Here is a 17,801-nt window from a genome sequence, read left to right on the forward strand (position 1 = left end):
AAAAAGTTAACATCTGCAAATGAAATTTAGTGATCTGTGGATAATCAACATTCATTGTTCAATGGTTATGTGTTCAAAGTTCTCATTCCCTTAGTTACCTAGTCTTTATCATTTGTTCAGCAACTTGATGGTTTAAGAAAGTTCTTTGCTTCTGTGAAAACCACACAGTCAGCATCTCTTTATTCCAGAGTGACCATTGCTAAGGCAAAGGGGATGCCCATCATCTTTTGTTTCATACTTTCTCTTCAGTATTATTTATTCAAGAACTACTCACTGAATATCTGCTTTGATCCAAACTCTGTCTTCTCTGTTTCTGGTGGAATGGCAAATGAAGTATGTTCCTAAATCTTTGAAAAATTCACAGAAGTAGGACTTTCAGGAAAGTCAATAAATAAAAATATCAAAATTAAAATGTGAGCAATGTCATATGCAATTGTTGGGTGGCAAAGTGGAAAAGACTAGTATTATATAAAGGAACAAGACAACTGTCACAAACAAAAACAAAAACAAACAATATTTGACTTGAGTTTCAAAGGATGAGTAGAAGCGCACTGGGAAAATATGTGTGAAAGTAGGAAACTACAATAATCCTGGCAGCAAAAAAATGGTCTAAAAATAGAAAATATGTCTACAATTGAGGATTTAAGAAGGACAGTAGCAGGAAAGTGAAAATGTAAGAGATTATATCAGAGCCCTGATTATAATAGTATCAAGATTGGAAATTTTATCATCTAGTCTCTGTCACTGAGATATACACAAATTGGTTTCTCAATATAGCATCTGTTAAAACAGTCATTTATTTCTCTAGAAGTTTCAAGAACTCAGATTGAATTGGGCTTTCTTGTTTTTCTTTGTGATTTTATTGGGATGTTCTAATCCTTGTTCATTAATTTGTACCACTGATCATTCCCTTACTTTTCCTTTAGTATTTGCGACTCTCTCTCAGCACCCCCCTTACCCTCAAACCTACTAATACTTTACGCCTACATTTCTTACTAATGTATGTAATCATTACATTTCACATCTATATGCCTTTATTTCAACTTCTTAATTTCTTTTTTTTTTTAAGGATTTTATTTATTTATTTGACAGACAGAGATCACAAGTAGGCAGAGGCAGGTAGAGAGAGAGGAGGAAGCAGGCTCCCCACTGAGCAGAGAGCCCCATGTGGGGCTCGATTCCAGGATCCTGGGATCATGACCTGAGCCGAAGGCAGAGGCTTTAACCCACTGAGCCACCCAGATGCCCCCTTAATTTCTTTATTTTCGTAACTACACATGATCTCCCTTAGCAGACTCATTGATTCCAGAGGCTTCAAATATTGATAAACTCTTTTCTTGACCAAACCTTGTTAGGCTCTATTGATTCTCTTCTTGCCCCAGCCTGAACTCTCTTCTTGGCCTGCTGCCCTGTCCTTGGTCTGCTGTGGCCAGCCTTAGGAAAGAATCCTGTTAAGTAAGTTTAGGAAGAATCCCCTACTCTTGGTATCTGATCAAGTTTTCCATCCCTACCCTTGATATCAAAGTCCCTGGCCTGCCTCTAGCAAGAATTGTGTTATCTAGTTAGCAGCAATCCTTTCCTCCTTGATATCTAATCAAGTTTCTCCTCCTAATTTTCTTTCCACTGACCTTCTCAGTTTGCCCTCTGGCTGTAAATATCCAGCTATCTTTGCTGTATTAAGAAGCAAATTCAATCTGTCTCCTTTATTGCAATAGTCTTAAATAAAGATTTGTTTTTAACAACTGTCAGAATTTTTTTTTTTTAATACAGTTTGACCTCTATGTGAAGAGCTACCAGATCACTATCTTCAGGACTGCATTATTACCGGCTTTCTTTCTGATGCATAGCATCTAAGCCAGTCACCAAATGTTTTATCGTGTAAGTCTGGATCTTTCAGATGGGTTCTGTAATTGTTAGAGATAACATCCTTTTCATATTCTAAGCTGGGTATTTCAGAATCATTCTGGGCATCATAACTTCACTGCCCTCTCCCCTCATACTTCAGCCCAGAGTTATGGACATCCTTCATAATCCGTGTCCTCTGCATTCATTCAACCTTATCTTTCTGTCTTCTGCTTTTGTCAGTCCATGTTGGAATCCTTCGTTGGCTTATTAATCGATCAGTCATTTCCTACTCTTTCTCCTTTTAATCCTCCTGTAAAGCACCATCAATCCATTTGGCACAAAATAAAACTGTAACCCAATTACATCATGCTCAAATATTTCTTTTGCTGCCCAGTGCCCACGAATCTATTTCTCAAAGATGGTATGTAAGCTTCTAGTGATACCCGAAGTAACAACATAGGTAATAAGCACATATTTTTAGACATATTACTAAAATACATCATGTTAACTTTCATTTGTGTATTATAACAATTATAATAACAAGATAAAATAATGTTACTTTTTGTGCACACCATTATACTTTTTTAGTAATTCACCAACTTATTCTAGTAGTTGACAGTTCTTTAGTATAAAGCGGAAATTATAATATAGTATGTGAGAAATAAATCCCTGGCTCAGAACAGAAGTTCTGCTTTCTTCATCTATGTACCCTTTGCCAAATTACATAATAGCTTATGCTTTAAATTTCCAATTTGTAGGATAAAAATAATTATGGAATATACCTGAGATGGTTGTTATGAAGTATGATTGAGATAATTTGTATTGAAGAATGACTAGCAACTTAGTGTTTGGTAAAAAGTAATGTCAGTTATTAATATTGTTATTAATAATTATCCACAATTTTGGATTCAAATTTACATTGTGACCTGTGTTTCTTTTTCATTTTCTTTCTCTTGTTGAACCATCTTTAACCAGTACTAAAAAAATAGAAATTTAAAATTCTAATGTTAAAAGAAGTGATGGAAAACAATACATTTTAGCATATAGAGAAAGCATTTGCCACAGAATCACACATGAATTTAAGGAAAGTATTTAGATACTACCATAATTGTCAACCATGTTAAGACAAGGGCAATAAATTTGGGACTATCCTTCAGCTTGATAAAGAGATAGATAGTTCCTACACACAACTTCTATTTCCTCATGAAACTTGTTGGTTTTCATATAGAAAAATTCTCACTTGTCTATTAAGTTGGAGGAAAAACTTCATCATTCAAGATGAAATATTCAGCCTCTGATGTAGTGCACATAATTAGGGCTGGTTTTGCAAATTAGGAGAAGTCATCTGAACCAACTAAATTTCTTCTCACAAAGCAAATTCATGTCAAGAATATATATAGGAGGAGGAATAAATGTGATGATTGCAAAACTCAAATTAGGTAGTTAATGCTTCAATAAGAGTGAGTTTTATGCATTATGTTATCTGAAATATATGCTTATAAATTTGTATGAAAAATCATAGAATATATTTTAAACATTATGAAAACCTTTTAAATTACCTTTTTCTAAAACCGTAATTCACAGATGATCAAAGTAGAAGAATCCTTTTCTAATATTTTGTGACTGTTTCCAAATAATTTAATATGTATGTGGAAGTGCAGATTCTGGACACTCCTAATGGCTGTAACAAAACACATGCTTGTTGAAAAATAATTTATATAATGAGGGGGAGATTTTCTAGACTCAAACTTTATCAGAAAAGTTGATTAAGTATTTTTAATGTTTTATTTTGAAAGAATTTTACTTTCAGAAGAGATATAGAGACAGTACAGAGTTCTAATATGCTTTTCACCCAGCTTCCACTAGTATTAACATATTTTAGAACCGTGGTAAAAATATCAAAGCTAAGGAATTAACATCAGTATAGTACTGTTAACTAAACTACAGACTTCCTTGGATTTCCTCAGTTGTTCTACTGACTATCCAATTTAGGGCAACAATTTGCATTTAGTTTTATTCTCCTTAAGTTTTTTCCACTCTGTATCAATTGAATAGCACATTGTTCATTTCATCTTACTTCTCTAGACTTACTGTTTTTTTCTCAATTTGCATGCAGGAAAACCCACTCTTTAAAGTACGAAGCTATAGGAAAAAAAATGTATTAAGCTATAAGGATTATGATGAAAATACATACAGTGCTCTGTCTACCACTATAATACACATTCAGAGTTATTCTGTTGCCCCCTGTATCCCCTAATACTGTCCTGCTCTCAACTGACGGGTTTTCTGTTCCTTTGTGTTCCCTTCTCTAGATTGTCATATGAATGGAGCCATGCATCAGGTAGCATTTAGATTTGGCTGCTTTCACTTAACCCAGTGCATTTAAGATTCAGCCATGTTGTTGTCAATCAGCAGTTTGTCCCTTTTTACTGCTGAATAATATTCCATCGTGTCAGTATACCAGGGTTCATTTATCCCCTCATTTTAAAAAGCATCTGGCTTGTTTCTAGTTTGATATTAGTCATGAATATTTTTTTTTTAGTCTGTAGACTTCATGATGAGAAAACAAGCATTTTAACTAAAAATATCCCAAGAATCTTCACATTTTACCAGAGAAGTTCTACTAAAGGCTACACACGTATTTATTTATTTATTTATTTATTTATTTAAAAGATTTTTATTTATTTGACAGACAGAGATCACAAGTAGGCAAAGAGAGAGGAGGAAGCAGGCTCCCTGCTGAGCAGAGAGCCTGATGTGGGGCTCGATCCCACATGATGGGATAATGACCTGAACCGAAGGCAGAGGCTTTAACCCACTGAGCCATCCAGGCACCCCTGCACACGTATTTAAATAGTCTCAACATCAATAATAATGAGGGAAATTCAAATTAAAACCACAATGAGATACTACCACATATCTCCTTACTATGAATTAAAGAAACAAACAAACAAACCTGACTTTCTTAAGTGAATAAATACAATTTACTTCTGTATATTGGTCATAAATATTGCAACCTTGTTAAACTTTCTTAAGCAAATAGGCCTCCTTCAAGGAAAAACTGGGTTTTCAGTTTGTTGCCATTATGGTGAGCTCTGAGTGCATAGCCATGTTAAATCCAAGTAAGTGCACCAATAACTGTTTCTTAGTTTATTATAGTTTTGTGGACCTCATGTATTATGAGGCTTTTGGGGCTAGATGTTTTGGGGGTCTATCTCTCAGGATGAAGTCTTAAAAGTTAAAGAGCCAGATATGGGTTCCAACCTCTTTACTTCACAACTGGAATCAGAGACTTTTGAGTTCCCTATTGATTGTATGGCACTGTACTAGGGTAGGGTTTATGATGATTGGGTGTCTCGGCCTTTCCTACCTATTTTGATGTTGGTATTTTTTCAATTGCCTAATATGTAGGAGTCACTGAGCTGGTTTCTGGATTTCTTTCAGAGGGAATTGCTCTATGTGTAGTTGTTCATTTGATGTGTTGTGGGAGGAGGTGAGTTCAGGAGCCTCCTATGTTGTCATCTTGAACTGAAACCTCAAAAATTTTTCTAATGGGAGTTAAGAGAGTTGACCTTTGGTCCTGGTTCAACTATTACTGCATGATTGCAACTATATCACTAAATTTCTCAGCCTATTTTCATATCCATAAAATGGGATTTGTGGAACCATACAATGTCTAATGCTAAAAATTCTGTGATTTTGAATTATAGAGTTTGAATCTAAGGGAAAAAAATTGTGGGATGAAGGTATCTATCACCATGAATAGGAGTTAGCTGAAATAATAAAATTGGAGAAACATAAAGTGTAAACTTAAGAAAAGCACAATATCCATTTTTTAAGGTTAAAGTATCCTTGGGGCACACAGGTGGCTCAGTCAGTTAGGCGTCTGCCTTCGACTCATGTCATGATCTCAGGTCCTGGAATTGAGCTCCCAGTCGGGCTCCCTGCTCAGCAGGGGGTCTGCTTCTCCCTCTCCCTTTGCCCTTCTCTCCCATTTGTGTTCTCTTCTTTCTGTCTCTCAAGTAAAGAAATAAAATCTTAAAAGAATAATGAATTTAAAGTAGCTTTTAGAAACTACAATAGAATGTGTACAGAATGATCTTCAAATTAAATAAGAAACTGCATTGATAAGAGGGCTTCTATTAAAAATTGTGAGTTGTGATCAAAATTAGATGATTTTTTAATTCAATTAACTCAATAGAAGTAATAAAAGCAAGAGGTTACTACACAAATTATAAAAAGAGGCTGTTATACAGACTAGCATTAAAAAGTTTTGATCAGGGTGCCTGGGTGGCTCAGTGGGTTAGGGCCTTTGTCTTTGGCTCAGGTTGTGGTCTTGGGGTCCTGGGATCGAGCCCTACATTGGGCTCTCTGCTCAGCGGGGAACCTGCTTCCTCCCTCTCTCTCTGCCTGCCTCTCTGCCTGCTTGTGATTTCTGTCTGTCAAATAAATAGATGAAATCTTAAAAAAAAAAAATTTTTATCAAATCAAAGTAAAATTGACCAAGAACAAAACTTAGGAATGCCCAATTGGCACACAATGCACTAGATTTCAAGAAATTTAACTGTGAGGGGATGGTATGCTAGATGTGAAACATGGGGCATATATGTCTCATTAGTGTGGTTGGAGCTACTCCAATATTTATTGATTGTGGTCAAATCATCCTACAATTTACTTAGAACCATATCCTGGCTGTAAAGCTTTGGAATTACTGAAATCTCAACAGAGCTGAGATGGAAATTTTCTCACCTTTGTTGACTAAAGAGCTGAATTTGAAATGAATTTAATTGCATTCAAATTTAAATTGTGCTACTTTTAGAGATACTCTTTTAATTAGTATCCAGCTCATTTGTGTGCTTGTTGTGTTACTTAAGTTTTTTGATCATGTAGGAGAATAGCATTTTAGCTCCTGTTCTTAATTTGAAATACTGAAGATAATTTGATTATAAGTTTGAAATACTGTGGCAGTGTTTAAGAACATTTGGTTTGTTGGATTATGTGTTTGATTAATTGTGTGTTAATTATAAACAGGTAGTAATAATCATTCTCATTCTTGAATAGGGAAGGGCACTAAAATACCATAATAATTAAATGCCATAATAATTGCCAATACAGCCAACACAGAAACAATACTATATACAGGCTGGATGACTTCAGAAGGATTATAGTGCATATGAAAACCGTATAAAAAGAGTATTCGCTATAAGAAAGAAAGACCTCTTTGAGATTCCCTCTTAAATAAATGTGAAGAGGATAAAGAATGTTTTTAACTACTTTCTAAGTCACCGATATCATTTTATTTCTAAGTCTAAATAAAAGATGATATCAACTATTGATGCATATAACATTTAAATAATTATTATTAATGTCTCCTTAAGAAATTTATGACAAAGTTGTTTGAAGAGGTCATTTAGACAATGTTTGAGAGGACATTTGGTAGAAAGAAGATATATTTTAATTGAATTTTTCATAATTATTTTTTAGTCTTTATCTGTCAGTGATGACCAAAGTTTGGTTTTTCACATGTAGTTTGTCAACTGGCATACTTTTAAAAACAGAAAGTTACTGTTGATGGTAATGGTGATGATAATCATGTTGATCTGTACTATTACTAGTTTAGGTCTTAGACTTTTCCAACTTAAGATTAATGACACTTTTCCTCTAAGATACATATCCATGTTGGCACAGTTTGCTTTGTTTAGCTAAAGGCAAATAGCCAACCCTAAACATAAGTAGGATGAACTGAGGAATTACAAATCATCCTTCTCAGGAACTAAGATATTTGTAATGGGCCACATGCATAGTAGGTATACAATAAATATTAAGAGGATTTTTCTTGGTACCACCAGCCATCTTTTGTTGTCATTAACTGGTAATCCTCCCCCACCCCCCGCCAGGGGCAAGTTCCTTTCATAGTGACTTTCAAAGACCTCCTTTCTTTCACACCTTCTTTCCTCTCTTATATAGCTGGCTATATTATTTTGGTAAATATCAGCAAAAGTTTCTTGTAAATTATATAAAAGTGTGTACACATGTGTGTATGCAAATGTGTAGGCCTGTAGGTTTGTGTATGAGAGATTTATTTGTCTGGTTTTGGATGCTTGTCTTGGGATTGATTGGCCTCAGAGAAACCTGCTCAGATGTCAAATGTATCTTTGAGACATATCCTTGAAAGTGGGTATATCACCTGCGTAAGCAAGTATGTTGTTTCTTTTCTTCTTGAGTGTCACAAAGCTTCTCCTACTCAAGCGTTGTCTTTCCATCTCATCTCTCATTCTTATCTTTTCTTGCTTCAGCACACATGATTCTGTCTCCATCCCTGATTTCTTAGTTCACTGTGTATCAACAATATCCGGTTCTGCCTATGTCCAATCCCTTGTGATTATCTTGGAATTGAGTGTTAATGCATCCATAAAAAGCCTACATTGATGACTAGTAACAATGAAACAGTATAAGATCTTATCAATATTGTGAAATCTTCCATTATTTGCAGAAACAGAATAAAGGGGGAACGAAGAGGGGATGACACTGGTGACTAAGAAAAATTATTTTACTTTCATTACAATCTTAAACTGTTCTCAGGATTTTTAGTTTAGGACTTTACTAATCTTGATGATTTGCACTTACAAATTATAATAGCAAGGAGGGAGATGACTGGTAATTGGACTGAGAGTAGGAACACAATCCAAAAACTCCCATGATCACTGTGAGATTTCTAATGATTCACTTAAAAATTGATGTGCATTTTATAGTCAACTCTCTTCTATGTAGAGCAATATTTGTTATGATGACATTCCTTTAAAATTGCTCATTCCTTTAAAATTTGATAAAATTGCCATTCCAGAAAAATCCTGCCAACTTATTCTTCTATATTTATGTACTCATCAACAAATCCCTCCAGCCTGAGGGAGGATTACCCTCCCAGTTTGAGAAACATGGGTTTATTCCTATTAAGACTTTAAGCCATACTCTTAAAGATGGTACTTTAAGTTTTAACCCAAATATATGAATACCCAAATGATAAAACTGTAGGCATCTTGGCAGGGAGACCCTACCAATGTACCCATTTACAAAGAAAGTTCTCATTATTTCATTCACTTTGTTCTAAACAACTGAATACCTTAAATCCATCATCAGGTATCCAAATAGTGCTAAGTAGGCAATTGTGTGTGCACGGCTTTCCAAGAATGGTTAAATACCACATTGCCAGAAAGAAAATATGTAAGTAATGAGACATTTCAAAAAGCAGCACTGAGACCAGAAAGAAGTAAACAAATCATTCAGTAACAATGTCTAATATTCTATATGAAAATATGCATCTGTTAAAGAAAATTAGAGTTACGTTTTAATATACAACCTTAAGTGAATATTAAATGGTATGTGCTAAAAGAGGGTAAAACCTGAATTAAAAATATATACTTTCATTCCTTTTAGGTAAACAGCTTAAATAGAAGTAGTATTACAAAACTAGTATTATAACACTTTTGGTCATATGTTCATGTTTGAGTATGAGCCCTTTAAAATACAAAATGAGAGGAAATAAGATGCAGCATGTTTTTCGCTGACTTGGATAAAGTTTAGCTGACTAGGATAAAGTTTAAATGAAGCATAGATGCTATTGAAAATGCAAATCTGAAGCTTAGATGGTTCACATTTCAAAGGTGCATAATCCAACCAGATAGTGGCAAAGAGGTGGAAAAATTGAGCTTGTTACACCTACCATTCACCAACCTGTGTATAGAACTTTGTTATTTTGTGTTGTCTATCTATCTATCTATCTATCTATCTATCTATATCTCGATATCTATATCTGTATCTATATATTCTTTGAAGCTAAGGATACATAACCTTAAGTTTAGTATTAACAGAAGAAAAATTGCTTTCCCCAACAAACTCATAAGGATGATGGAAATCAATTCCAAAAATGAATTACCTTTGCAGCTAAGCTTGTACTCCTAGTTACAGCACTGCTATTGATGGGTGAATACACTGCTTATAGCTGGTCATCATCTCTATGCCACCAGGACTCTCTGCTTTGTTTGTCACCCACAAATGTTCTATTGATTTAGATACAAATAAGAAATTTGCAACTGTATCTTCTCTCTTGAGTTACAGAATTAGTTATGAGCACATTTACTTAATCAGGAAGAGAAAGAAATTTGCTCATCTACAAGTTTATTCACGTGATCAGTGAATCAACCAGAGGGAACAATGCAAGTTCCCATCCTACCCGCAGGTTATGGAAAACCTGATGCAGTATCTGGAGAGATTTGCATATGGATCTTGGCTCTCTAGTCCTCAGTTCATTTTATTAATATGTGATTGAGGTGATGCGGGTTGAGTACCACAACCTCATACTGAAACATGAAAAGAACAGGATATGTTCCTTTAATTCAGAAGAGAAACAAAGGATGGAGTTTTTGTACATTTGCCTTATGATATTCGAGGTGCCTACCTGGGAAGCAAAATAGACTGGTCTAGTTCTGGTGGTAATACTGAAAAATATTTACAAGCTGATATTTTGTTAGAAGTTTGCATCCATACTTTAGTCTTTTTAACAAGTGTCCAGTGGGAATGAGAAAATGAAAATAAATCACCAAGTTGATTGAGGACAATGAACCGTGGTCTTCCCGGCCTTTCCTTCCTGAAAATAGTTTAAAGAATATAACCTTAAAACTTCCCAGAGAAGTCATACCCAATAATCATTGAGATAAGATTTATTTATCACATTTTAATTTTTAAATTAATAAATATAAAATTGAGCTCCTGGTGCTTTCTGATTATCAGGTTTTACATTGACAAATCACACCTACTCTTCCATATTATGTCAAAAATGCATATATCAGCATGTTGATGTACCTGCTATGCCTCAGCTTGTCCACAGGAAAATATGTCATCATCTTTATCATCTTTGCAAATTACAGATTAGGACCTTTCTTTCTTTCTTTCTTTCTTTTTTTTAGATTTTATTTATTTATTTGACAGAGAGAGATCACAAGTAGGGCAGAGAAGCAGGCAGAGAGAGAGGGGAAAGCAGGCTTCCTGCTCAGCAGAGAGCCGATGTGGGGCTCCATCCCAGCACCCTGAGATCATGACCTGAGCCTAAGGCAGAGGCTTAACCCACCGAGCCACCTAGGCGCCCCCAGGACCTTTCATTTTTGATGTGCAAAATGAGAATAATTCTTTTTTTTTAAGGTTTTATTTACTTATTTGACAGACAGAGATCACAAGTAGGCAGAGAGGCAGGCAGAGAGAAAGGAGGAAGCAGGCTCCCCGCTGAGCAGGGAGTCTGATATGGAGCTCTATCCCAGCACCCCGAGATCATGACCTGAGCCGAAGGCAGAGGCTTAACCCACTGAGCCACGCAGGTGCCTCAAGAAGAATTCTTAAATACATTATACTCTATCGAGAATAATACTTATTATTTAGGTAGTAATTTCTGAAGAAGAATAATAAAAATACATAGAATTGTATTTTTCCAAGAAAGAAAATGTGTTTTTTTTTTCCCAATCAATTCTGTTGGTGAGATTGTATGACAACTGCAATTATTTGTGATACTTGCGAAAGTGGAAGCTGAAGATCCTCTGCGTGTTTAAAATATAAGAACTCAGAGGGCATTTGGTAATCATTTGTTGCTGGATAAATGTCCTCTTACACGGTAACCCTATTCCTGGTATTCCTATTGATATGATTTAAATCTTTATGTTTCTTAATAAAAGGAAGAACAGTTTATTTATATACTTTAAAAATTCTGCAAATCAATTAGACGATTATCTGTCAGATTATCTAGCAAAAATTTTAGTGCAGAGATTTTGTACCTAGAGTATATAGATGTGATGAAATTTACTGCTTACAGAGTCAGAGGCCACCGGAAGCACTGACCTCAGATCTGTTTGGAATTCACCCCAGTTCTTTTTGAAAGGACTGAAAAGTTTCTGAAGTGGTTTCTGCCTTGAAGACATCAAACTTACTTTCCAAACGGTTTAATATTTGATAATCACACAAACTGCTCATTTTCCCAAAACTTCATATGCAAAAGAAAGAATACCTGGGCCAAAGAAAGAATACCTGGACATTTTATTGAATGTCTAATTTTTCAAAGCATATAGAATATAGTGTTGCCTGGGCGGCTCAGTCAGTTAAGCGTCTGACTTGATTTCAGCTCGGGTCATGATCTCAGGATCTTGAATGTGAGCCCTGAGTCAGATTCCATGCTGAGTGTGGAGCCTGCTTAAGATTCTCTCTCTCCCTCTCTTCCTCTGCCTCTCGCCTACCCCTTGCTCACAGTCTCTCTCTCTTAAAAAAAAAAAAAAAGTGGAATATAATTGAATATGATTTATTAATTCTGATTGATAGTTTTTCAGTGTGACATTTACAATAAATAGTGCTAAGTGCCAGTGCTACAAAAATGAAAATATACATACATATGTAGATGGATATATAGATACATACCTCTGTATTTAAGATACATAATTTACTTGGGATGGATTTATGAACATAATTTTAGTAGAATATGTATGGAGTAATACAGAGGACTCTGAATAGTGATGATCTAATGACCCGGCTTAATTATATTACACAAAAACACACATATGACACATTACGCACACACCCTACACCCATTCATTCATTCATTCATTCAATAATACAATCATACGTTGATAAAATATTTGAACAGTGTTCTGACTTCTCTGGTTAACCTTATAAATAGCATTAAAATTCCTGCCACTTGAGTTGCAGGAAAAGAAATCCAACACAAGTCTGAGTGAAGATTCATAATTCGGTTTTAAAGGCAGGAAAGCAAGCTGCACTGCCCTACCCGAGAGCAGGTGACTTGTTCTGGGAATCCTTTCTTTACTAGTTTCAGATAGATGTTGGCACAAACTTTCATTAGACATCTTTAGAATCTCTTTTACTTCTTGGGTAATTCGCAGATGTCTTTTAAAGCAGTAATGATAAAAGGGGGTGTATTTTACAACTGGCTGCAGTGCCTTGGAATCCCCAGAAGTGGCTATCCGTGCTTTTTTTATAAGCAGTTGAGCCTTTGTTAAACAATGCCTGTAGATGTCAGGGTCCTCCTGACTCAATAACTTCTTCCATATTGTCATTATAATAAAAAATCCAGATTCGTAAACCCAAAGGCCTAATAGATAGTCTCTTCACAATATTGTTGAAAATGTCTGCAGAGGTTGAATGAGGTCATTTTCTTGGGATCACTAATCCATATGAGTTACAACTAGCCTCAAGTGTAGATTTAGATTATGGCAAGTTTTACTTGATAAGGATTGTTATAACTCATGCCCTTTAAAATCTCTGTAACTGTTACATTACCTGGATACAAGGATGGTGGAAAACAGTTTACAGCATTTTCCTTCTAGCAAAACCAGCAGAGGACAAAACACTTCCTTTTGTCACTATGATTTTATTAAGAACTCTCCAAGGGTGCTTGTAATGTTAGAAATGGTACTTCTCATGGCATTTATTTTCTTGAACAATACGAGATGAATATAAATTTTGGAACTAAATCTCTCAAAAACATTCTTTCTTAGTAAGTACACATTGCATTTTTTTTTCATTTATGTTGCAAGTGTACAGTTATCGGTCTAAAAGAACAATGTAGGAGATTGCAATGGACTAGAAGAGATTTATAGGATGAGCTCACTTTAAAAGGACTCAGGTTTATGAGTTTTCTTGAGAGATGGAGTGCTTCCCTTATTTACTCCAAGGGACAAAAACAATCAAATACTCTATGTTACTAGACCAAGATCACCAATGGGAAAACAGTAGCTATAGTAAAAGATGCACTTTACTGCATCAAATAAAATGTCCATTTTATAATGAAAAAAATTATGTCTTAGGAAATGAAATTAGAAGCCCCAAGGGACTCAGAAATAAATACAGTAGAAATTGAATATTGCATTACATAGACCTTTAATTAGCCTTTGTTCACCAAAAAGTATCTTACAATAGCAGTTTTATTAAAACAAATTAAAATAAAATTATGTTCTAAACATAAAATATAATAATAAATGTTACATGTGACTATATCTCAAAATAACACATTTTACTGACCAAGAAATAATTTATGACCTTTTTTCCCTTTTTTCCCTTTTTTTTCTCTTAAAGAAAATAAAATATGTGCATCCCTGAGTGGCATAAAGCAAACAGCCCATATAAATAAAGATATTTCATACGTATTTTAGTCTCTTATGAAAGTCAGTTCTGGCCCACAGGAAATCTATGTACTGTTAATATTGCTGTATGTGTGAGTTAGTGGAACAAAGCCTGTATAGTGGTTATTAAAACTAAATTCTAGTTCTGATATTTATCACTTACTGGCCGTCTAAGGCCACTGCTCATTGATTTAACCTCTAAGGGAATTATTTTCCTTATCCATTAGAAAATGGCCTAATAACAACCACTTACCTGAAAATGTACATGTGAATACCTGGAAAAAAAGAAAACTCTATAAAAATTTGCTACTGACTATGTTGACAAAAAGTATTTTATATTTTTTTCAAATATATTTATAATTAAAATTTAGTGTAATTATTTTTCCCTAGTCTTTCCTCCATAATACAGACAATAACACCATAAAATTGCATTTATTGCTATAGATTTATTTCATAAAGCAAATTGAAAATACTGCAAGCTGTATTATAGGTGGGAAAATAAAGTAGTGACTAGTGACAATCATCCAGGTTATATTAAAACAAAATAACTCTTTTGAGTTCCTTAAAGACCTATGAAATAAATTGATTATTTTTTACTAAGAATTCTCTATTATTCACCTCCTATTATCACATCTGTTTTTACATAATAATATAGAAATATATAGATGTAGAATATGGCTTTCAAAAGTTATGGTGGGAGGTCTGTCTTCATCTTGCGTAACTAGTCAGCCATTATAGGCTTCCAGTCTTGCAAAATTTTGTTGAGTTCAATACCTACCATTGCCCCTCCTCCAAATTCACTGTGGCTCTGATTTTTGGCCCAAGGTTCTCTTACATCAACAGCTGAAATAAATTTCTAATTTGACTTCCAGACTCTGGCCTGGCTTTCTTCTTATTTACCCTTAGAGTTTGTTTTAAGCATGATTACTTAAAAAGTAGCTTACCATAAATTAAAAAAAAAAAAAAATACACGTACTCTTACTTTCACTATATGACTTCAAAAAGTTTCCTAAGTATTTACCTAATAAGGTGGAACTTACATATTTCTATGTTCCACATACTTACCAATACTAGGTACTGAAGACTGTCTAGTATTTGGCAATTTGATGAATATAAAATGATATCCCTTTAAGATTTTAATACAAAGAAACCAATAACTAGAAGTGAAAAGAATTCCAATTTGGAAACAAAATAATTTTTTAAATATAAATCATCTAGAAAATGCTTGTTTTAAAAAAAATCTTCTGAGGACATTGAGGAAAATGTTTAATGGCCCTAAATCAGTTCCCTTAAAAATGTACTTTTTCAGCCTCAGGTACAAAATTTTTTATTTGTATCCTGAGTGCAAGTTATATGAATTGTTCCTTCAACATGCATGCTTGCCTGCATTAATGTTCTTTACAGGAACAACTTTTTCCATTTCACTGCCTGGTGAAATCCAGCACATCATTCACGACCAAGTTCATTGTAATGTTCCCTTCTGAGCTCTTGCTAACTGTCAATAACCCTCTTCCTGCAGCAGATTTTATAGTTCTGTAGCTGATATTAAGCTGCACCTCATTCAGAACTAGTTGGTATATAATTCTATCACACTGAAATACAGATGTACGTCATTTCCATTTTCAATTTGTGAGTTTATTTTTTAAATTAGGAACAATGTGCTGTATATTCATCTGTGTATTTTTAACCCTTAGCCCAGTGCCAAGGATAGTGGGTGCTCAAGACCTTCTGAACTGGATTCCTTTTCGTGTCAGTCTTTCTTAATGAATCAATATGTAGTTAGGCAAAATGGGCCCTGGACAAACTTGTAAAGCATGCTTAGCTTTCAATAACCACAGGTCTGCTTAAAAGTATAAAGATTAAAAATTGCTTGTGTAGTATTACTTTAATTTTTCTATTGAATGCAGTTTCCATAATGTAATAAACCAAGGGGTATTTTAAAGACAAATCCCTAAAGTTACCAAATAATTTAAAAACTATCAAGCATACTTTACAAAAATGTATTGACTACATATATCTAGTTAAATAGTTGGTATGACTATATACAGAAGTATGCTCATATTGACCTAGCACTGTTTTACATAGAGATGCACTTTGTTTTTCACCAAATCTTAGGCCCAGTATATTCTAGGAAGCTCCATTGTTGATATATAACTAGGAACAGTTAAAAAAAATGGATACACCATTTTTTTAATACTTATCAAATAAGCTATGCTATGCTTACTTAAATATAGACTTGGCTCACTTGAATGCAAACACAAGACCAGGAAAATACAAACATAATAAATTAGATAAGATATTTCTAAAATCTTTTCACATCTAGAATCAAATACATCTGAAATACTTTGCTACTGAGAGTTCTTGATGTCACTTTTTCTTCCACATACGACTGTACCATCAAAGACATTGGTGTTGGAATACGTTAAAGGAATCGTAAAGAACTAGTAGCCATCAGTTCCAAGTTTTTAAGCACATTTGCACTTACATACACCAAGAGAATTTTTGATTCCTGTCTTGAGAATATTTCTAGATATATTTCTAAATCATAATCTCTCTTCCCTCCTTTTCATAATACTTGTCTCCCTGGGATGGGGTGCTCTGCCAGTGTCTTTAAGATTTTGTTGAAAGCTATTCATACTCATTCTGTACGTCTTGATGCTGGTAATTTTCAGACCTTGTGTGATCATTGGTAGCTACTCTATGACTGCTGCTTTAGACAGCTACTCTATAACTTAGATAGCTCTCTATGACTCTATGACTGCTGCTGTACTTAAACAAAAGTACCCACTGCAAGATGCTGTTGACTATGAGATGTATCTTAGTTTGTGATGTTAATATATGAAAAAATATTTGCCATAAAATCAGAGGAGTATAGTATAATATTTATCGGCATCAATCTATAAGATTTCACTTTCACAATGTATACATATATCCTTATGTTGTACACTTTAAATATCTTATAACTTTATTTGGCAATTATGCCTCACTGAAGCTAGAAAATCCTCAGGATTTTATATTTTACAATGGTTTAAGTATCTTTCAAAACACTTTTTTTTTTTCATTTTTAAACAACTGAAAGGTATGAAGCATATACACAAATCTTACTTTTACAACAAAGCTTTATTCTTTTTTACACGAGTTAACTGTAACCATATTCTTGTTCCAAATTGTTTTTTAGTTCAGTTATTGCTACTGAAAGTTTAAAGTTTGAAAGTTAAGAATCATTTATTCCTCTAAAAGGAAATGCAGCTATCCCCTTAATTGAAAAAATGATCTACTTCCCTGTAAATGAAATTGTTGAAACCTAAGTTGAACATTCGGTAACGTTACCAGGACATTGCTAAGAATTAGTCAAAATCAGAGCCCTCGAAGTACAATGAAATCCCTAAAGTAAGCCATGTATTAGTTATTTGAAGGTATCTGTAGATGGCATCCAGGACTTCAGAGGTCAGTCCATTCACAATAAAAACAGATATATAGTCCTAAAATGCTACTGTAATTTTCATGATAAAAATATATTTTCTTTGGCCATTTTGCAACTCTTTCATTATTAGAACAATTCAGTGTCCAGATGTGATAAACCTGTAAATCAAAGAGTAGTTCATTAAAAAACAGCTGAGGCAGCTAAAACCTAGAGCCCTGTAGATCCTGTCACTAGCTTGTACTTCTCTGCATAGCAAAGCCTTTGTTTCCAGGTCCAGCAAGCTTACTACATCTTTTTATTTTTCCAACTTAAGTGGGCATGAGTCTCAACTATGTTACATGTATAATATCCTTTAATTT

The sequence above is a fragment of the Mustela erminea genome, chromosome 15 (assembly GCF_009829155.1).
Source record: "Mustela erminea isolate mMusErm1 chromosome 15, mMusErm1.Pri, whole genome shotgun sequence".
NCBI classification, from domain to species: Eukaryota; Metazoa; Chordata; class Mammalia; order Carnivora; family Mustelidae; genus Mustela; species Mustela erminea.